Source organism: Gambusia affinis, linkage group LG07 (genome assembly GCF_019740435.1).
Source record: "Gambusia affinis linkage group LG07, SWU_Gaff_1.0, whole genome shotgun sequence".
NCBI lineage: Eukaryota > Metazoa > Chordata > Actinopteri > Cyprinodontiformes > Poeciliidae > Gambusia > Gambusia affinis.
Window position 1 is genome coordinate 24,192,970 of NC_057874.1, and position 7,261 is coordinate 24,200,230.

The 7,261-nt window shown below is 35.7% G+C and overlaps 1 long non-coding RNA gene across 1 annotated transcript; it reads right to left on the reverse strand.

The window, feature by feature from the left end:
* Positions 1-2,097: 2,097 nt before the first annotated feature.
* On the reverse strand, positions 2,098-3,196 carry LOC122834020. Its single transcript, XR_006371111.1, has 3 exons — positions 3,107-3,196; positions 2,986-3,035; positions 2,098-2,387 (listed from the first exon to the last, which is right to left on the reverse strand). It is a non-coding gene; the product is annotated as an uncharacterized LOC122834020 (long non-coding RNA).
* Positions 3,197-7,261: the final 4,065 nt, after the last annotated feature.

A 7,261-nucleotide genomic window follows, 5' to 3' on the forward strand; every position in this document is an offset into this window, starting at 1 on the left:
TATGTTGCACATCTCCGCCTACCCCCACAGTCCCACGGTAGTATCCAAACAACTTCACCGCAAAGAAATTGAATTACAAAACTGACTTCATATGCGAGTGTCTCACAATAATCACGTATGAATGCTGCTTCGTCAGCAGTAACAGACAACACTGAGCGTGGAAGAGTGCAGCAAGATCATGCAGCTTTTAATGCTTGGAAGTACCGACATTAGCTTGACTCGCTGTATCTGTCTGTGACAAAAACATAAGCATCCACTTGTGAGAAGAAAACTTATCTCCAGTGAAATACTCCCCTTAAAATCTGAGCAAGCACCTAGCAAGCTGCAGAAACCACTGGATTCTGCCCACTAATTTCACTGATTTAGCTACCACATCTAATTCCACTGGACAAACCTCAGACAGTCCCTGTCCTGCTAACCAGGTGAAAATATTTTTTAAACTCATTATTCTCCTCTCTAAGCTTCACCAACTGTTAAAAGATGAAAATGTTAATAATTCGGAGTACAGTCATGAGAGATTTTAATTAAAATTATTTTATCTGTGTTTTACATATATTCAAATATGTAAAACACATATCAAATTAATACAGTCAGAACAAAGACTGAGATTTTTTAAATATTGTGGCTACACAGAATAGGTTAACATATTTAACAAAATTCTTCAAAAAGGTGTTGCATTTTGTTATATTTTTGGTGATGCATTGTGCTAAAAGTTAATAGTAAAACAAATCACATCTTAAAAAGAAACCATTTCATTTGATTAAATTTTATATGACAGAATATATAGACAGAATAAACTGAAAGGTATGTTTTCTTGCATAATCAGGTTGTGCATCATTCTGTGAAAAGTAACTGCGTAAAAAACCTCGATTACTTTCTTCAGTAATCAGTAATGACAATTTCCAAATAACTTGACCAACAGAGGCCAGGATACCTAAAATGGTGCAGGCATAAATGTAGGAGGCAAAGCCACCAAAGGTCTCAGGAGACACGGCGCTAAGTCTTAACAAAACACATATAAACAAATGATCAATCTTTCTATTAAGATCTTCTTAAAGGTATATATCTGCTCCATTCTTCAGTAACCAGGACAAAAGCCACACTGCTCCTCCTGAATCTGAGGAGGAGCAATTAGTAAACCCTCCAACATCCTAGCAGCGGTTCTAAATCTTGATTTTGGCAACTACAGAGGTTTTAGATTTTTTTTCCTCACATATTTCCGATTTAAATTAATGCATGACTAACAGGCTTCTGATGCACTAGACAGCATGCTAAGGAGGTAATGTAATCATTTGAATCAGGTGTACTGGAGCAAGGATGCAAATAAAACATAAAGGACAGTGATCGTCATGTACCAGGACTGAGAATCACTAACCTGGAGCAGCAAACTTGAAATCCAGAGCTTGACAATTAGTGTTCTGCTACTTTTACATGTCCCTGGTCCAACACACCTGAATCAAATGATTCTTACTAATGAGCTCATTATTGGACTCAGATGTGTTGAAGCAGACACATCCAGAAGTTACAGAACACCAACCCTTGAGGTCTGGATTTAAGGGAGCAGGAGCATATTTTCTGTTCCCCTTTCTTGTTGCTCAGTATCACTCTGCACAGACTGTCCCAATCCTTACTACAACATTAAAGAGGTGATTCAACACTGACAACCTGCTATGTTAAGAGCCTTTAGATTCTTGGTCCAAATCTCATCCACCAAGGAGGGTTAAATAATAAATACACAATCTTTGTGTTCACAACTCATAACATTAAGAGAGGACAAATTCACTATACGTTACAGCAATATGTCATAATCCAGCTATATCTTACATACCTAAGTATGTAAGGTTTTTCCAAAGTTTGTCTTTGAGGGCCAGCATCCTGTATGTTTTAGTTTAGCCATCATTTGATCCAGGTGTGTAAAACCAGGGAGAGAACCAATACATGCTACCAACTATCAAATATCTTGGATAGTAGACTGCAGGTGAGTTAAGTTACTTCAATGACTAATACCAATACTACACACTTTCAAGGGATGTTGGGCCTGATCAGAAGATTCTGAATTCATGGGAGCCTGTGTGAACAACAGAGAAGTACACCGTGTCAATGAGGAAAGAGCAGAATTTAATACAGGGAACATTATGGACCCAGGTTTACAACAAAATTTGCAAGATTTTAAAAAAATAAAAATATAAAATAACCCAGTATTTTTTTAGTCTTTTCATTGTATCTGTCAAATGTTTGTTCAATCTTTTCAATGTGTCAGTCAAATCTTCATTCAATGTCTCACTGTTAGTGACCAGTCGGGTCACCATCTACCAGTTCACTCGGTCCTCTGGGCTGGGGCTCGCCATCCAACTTCTGGGATGGGTGATCTTGTGGTCTCTGCGGCACTACAGGCCAAAGAGTGCACCATAACAAAAACCCTGACCTGGAATAAAGCATCTTAAAATACAGAATACTAGTATTCATTAGGTTAAAACTAAAATTTAAAGGGATCCTTTATCATTTCTTAAGTTTTGCCATGTTGTATAACAATATTATTCAAGTTATCACAGTTCCATATTTCCAACAGAACAGTGAAAATAAAACAATTAGCTTACATGTGGTAATATATATATTCAATTTAAAAGTGCTAATGAAGTACATGTACAACACTAGAATGATCCAACATCAGAATTTGAATTGGAAGCACATATTAGCTCTGACCTACTCAGAACAGCAAGAACGTTTCTAAGCAATGCTAACAGAAAAGCACAGTACATCAATAACGGCACCATGAACTGAATTAGCATCAGTAAAATATTAAAACACATACCAATAAAAAAAATTGTGCAAATACATTTAAAAAATACAATATACACAATAATAATACAAAACCTTACAATTGTACTTTAGTTTTATTAAATTTGATCAGTTACTAAGGATTTTCGCCACTTTTCAGTTAATTTACTGAGCTAAATGCTAAGAGAGCATATGTAAATCGCTCACCGACGCCATGCAGAGATTTCCAGACTTCTGTCACCCACAACGGAGGTTTTCTGGGATTTAATAAAAACGAATTGACTATTTTGAATTAGATTTTTAAAAGAGCTGTTTTTGTTTCTCTTACCGATTTCAAGATTCTTCATGGAATTTTACAAGATCTTCCGAGCTAACAGCAGGAGCAAACATCAGCTCTGAACTTTCAAGCGTGTCTGACGCAATCAGAACAAAATGTCAGCGCCGCAGTGGAAGGGGCGGGATAATCAAGCTTATTGGCTGATGTAAATTCAGACTGTGCCAGCTATTGGTTGTTCAAGCCGTCAAACAATACTATCATTAAAGGCGTATTGCACAGTTTTTACAATTTTTGTAGCACTTTTTACACATACTTATGAACTTATTTTTCACTTTTTTACTTTTTAAATTTTATTGTAGAATAAGACATGAAATTTATTTATTTATAATTTTTAATTTCAATATAGAATAATATAGACCATCATATAGTCTGCCTACAGATAAATAAAACATTAAAAACACAGACAAAGGACGTCTTTAGATTACGGTATACTAGCCAAGAGACTATTGCTAACAGTTTATCTGTCTGTAATGGGAATGTTCCAAGTGTTCTTGCAGTGGCCATGAACTACTCTGCTCTGCAACTAGAATGCTCTCAATCATGCTGCTCATATATACACATCACATGGTTAGTTCTTACATAACTGTTGTCAGGATTCAGAATCCTCTTTAAGCAAAGGCATTTTATTTATCACCTTTATCAAAATTGTTCCACATTCAGGTCAGTTAGACCTTTGTATTTTAAGCTCTTCTCATATGATCAAAGCGCAACTCTATTCTACTATTTGGTGAGGGCTTTTTGTCTTTGAAGGAACTTGCAGTGCTGTTTAGTCACTAAAATATCTCTTTCATAAAAGAAATGCTTGCAATTTGATCTATAGCTGCTTATCAGTAGTCTGTTTTTTAGAGTATGAGTAAATGACAAATGTCACATCCTACTTCAAGATTCTGGAGGAAGGCAGTTAAAGCTCTAATTGACTCCATTTTGTAAGACATTATTGAAACATAATCTCTGCTACTTTGAACATTACAGCTGACTCACAAGCCTTTAAATAAATAAATAAGTAAAGGAAGAATAATGAACTCGTCCTTCTCCACAGACCATACCAATATCCGCATTTATGCTGACAACATGCCACTGGGATTAATCGAATTGTAAATGGCTACACCCACACTTCAGCTAACTCTAGTTAGTTGAAGCATCCAATTATCAGACTGAGTTTTAAAGGTTGAATACTTCTTTCAGCTATAACTGGATCCTTGCAACACCTTAATTTCATTTCTATTCAACCATTGTGGTTTAGGTATTGCTGTTTCTATTGCATTATTACGGTGACCCTGAGGTGCCAACCACTACAACATTAACGGAAGCATTACAACATTAATGAAAGCACTACAACATTAACGAAGCACTATTACAAATTAAAAAAGCACTACAACATTAACGAAAGCACTACAACATTAACGGAACCACTACAACATTAAGGAAAGCACTACTACATTAACAAAATGGAAAGGGTATGTCCCAGTTGGAGACCTGAGAGATCGCTGATTAGACGACAGTGCTTTTGATGTAATTATTGTGCCCCAAAAAAATTTAATAATCACATCAAAAAGTTTGAAACATTGTCCTTTGCTTTTGTTTTGTTTTTTTTCATTTCTATACATAATAATGTGTAAGAGATTGTGTCAATGGCATTCATTAACTTGAAATACTTTGCATAACGGCACTTTCCAAAGTTCAGTCCATTTACTTGCACTAGCTTGCTGGTAGATAAGACACTTTCAATATGGCAGACGCTATAACGTATTGTAACAACGAGCCGACCTGCTCAAGGGATAACTTACGGTTCAAAAGCACTGTCGTCCAATCAGTGATCTCCCAGGTCTCCAACTGGGACATACCCTTTACGTTTTGTTAATGTTGTAGTGCTTTCCTTAATGTTGTAGTGGTTTTGTTAATGTTGTAGTGCTTTCCTTAATGTTGTAGTGCTTTTGTAATTTGTAATTATGCTTTGTTAATGCTGTAGAGTTTGCACCTCAGGGCCACCGTACATGACCCAATTATAGCCATATTTCAGCTGTTGGACATATGGCCACACATCTGACCCTCAAATCATTAGGTATATGGAGGATTTTCAGGACTTTGTAGACTCCCTGATTACAAAGTCCTGAAGACCATTGCCTCCTAAATTGGGGCAATCATGTCCTTTCCACCAACATATATTAATATGTGTTAATTAAGCTATTAATATTAATATATTAATAGCTGTTTTGTGTTGCAAGGTTTTAATTATTTTCTGTTTTCTTTTACTTTATTTGCAGTGCTGTGATTTGTCTAATTTCTCCATTAGACCTGGTCAGAAGTCTTATGGGTTTTTCAGCTATAAAGCATGCTGTTATCTCCTCGTAGGAGGTGGTATCTTAGCAACTGTTGTACACACACACAAATGCTGCAGACCAGCCAATTGTCAAAAAAAATTTCTTAATTGAAGCACTCACACATCTAGTAATCTGGTGATTAAGTGAATTTGATTAGTAGCACCAGCTTCAGTAGACAATAGGATAATAGCAAGGTGGTCCCAGTTTGAATAATCTGGCCGAAATTATATTGGTGATATCCATCCATTAGCTTCTTTGAGCTGTGCTTATTTAAAATACATTTTTCTAAAATAGAATCCAACTTGTCAGACATAACAGCAGCATAAAGTAAATGTTTTGTTGCAAAAATACCTATTCTTTGTCACTTTTGCATCAGATGATTGCTGTGCAACCCACTGCAACACTGTGTTGGAAAATGTAATGTTTAAAGAATACTCTGAATAGCTATCTGCTGCATATTTTTGAGGTTCAAACTGTTTAAGAAGGCAGAACTTTGCTGTAATTGGGCCATGCACTGAGTAGCTCTAATGTTTACTCCTTGATGGAAGCTTATTGATTTTCCAAACTGATATTGCTGTGATTGGAAGATAAGCTTTTCCTTTCTGTGTATGTATCTGCTCATGCTTTACTGCTGAATTCTTTTTTTTTTTTAGTTTGACATAATTTTTGTTATATTAGTGAGAACAACTTTTCTGCTTTTAACCTTTGATAATGATCAGATTACATTTAACTTTGTCCTATGCTGAAAGAGGGTGTTCTGACTTATTTTTATTACAATTGCTCTTGTATGTACATATATGTATCACTTTTAACAGAGAAGAATATCAAAGACAGCAAAGCTTGGTGGTACACAAACACAAAGTAAATGATATCTTTCATTTTTCAGAGCCCACCTTGAAGTAATCCAATTTGAGGATTTAGCTACACTGTGCACAGCAGCATTCACTTGAACTAATCCATACCACACCCACATACTTTTGCAAAGAGTGTCTGCATATATGCAGTTAAACGCACAAATGGGTGCTTTCACACCTGCATATGCCACACTTTCATGAAATCGCTCATGCACACCCACACACTACAAATGCCAGTTCTCTTATGTAACAACTTCCTCAAAGCTATTTCAATGGTTAGTTTATCTGCAAAGAAAGTTTTTTCCTGCAAGGGAAAAAAAAGATCTTCAGTAGCTATTCTGTTTTGAGATACAAAACATATTCATCTATGTTCTACCCTGATAGTCCTGTTAAGGCCCTTGGGGGAACTGGTGCCTTTTTCCAGTTAGTAATAGTGAGGTAGAGAACATCCTCTCTAGTCCATTGCATGGTCAATGCAGAGATGTTTTAAACATCCAGTCACAGACATGCTAACACAAGCAATAGAAAATTTTAATTTAATGAACCACACATGCATGAGTTCTTACTACAAGGAAGGAGTCCATGGAGAAAAAACACACCACAGGGAAAACATCCAGATTGATTTAGAAAAGATCTCAAGCAAGGTTTGTATCCAGGACCCTCAGACTGCGAATTAACAGTAATAATCACTGCATCATGATAAAGCCAGAAAAAAATAAAAACTGTTCTTGAAACAAATTCTAGCTTAGCATAATGATAATAATTTTCAACAGTGATTTCAATTGTTATGAACATATGAAGCCTTTATTAATGTTTTTATTTCAATATTAAAATAATTCTTCTGTTTCCATTTTCAGAAAACTCAAGCCCCATTTAAATAAAAATGTATTTCCTTAAAAAACATTTTCTGATTAGAAGTAGTAACATACCTCATATACACTGTACACTATTTAGAAGAATGCTCAGCATAC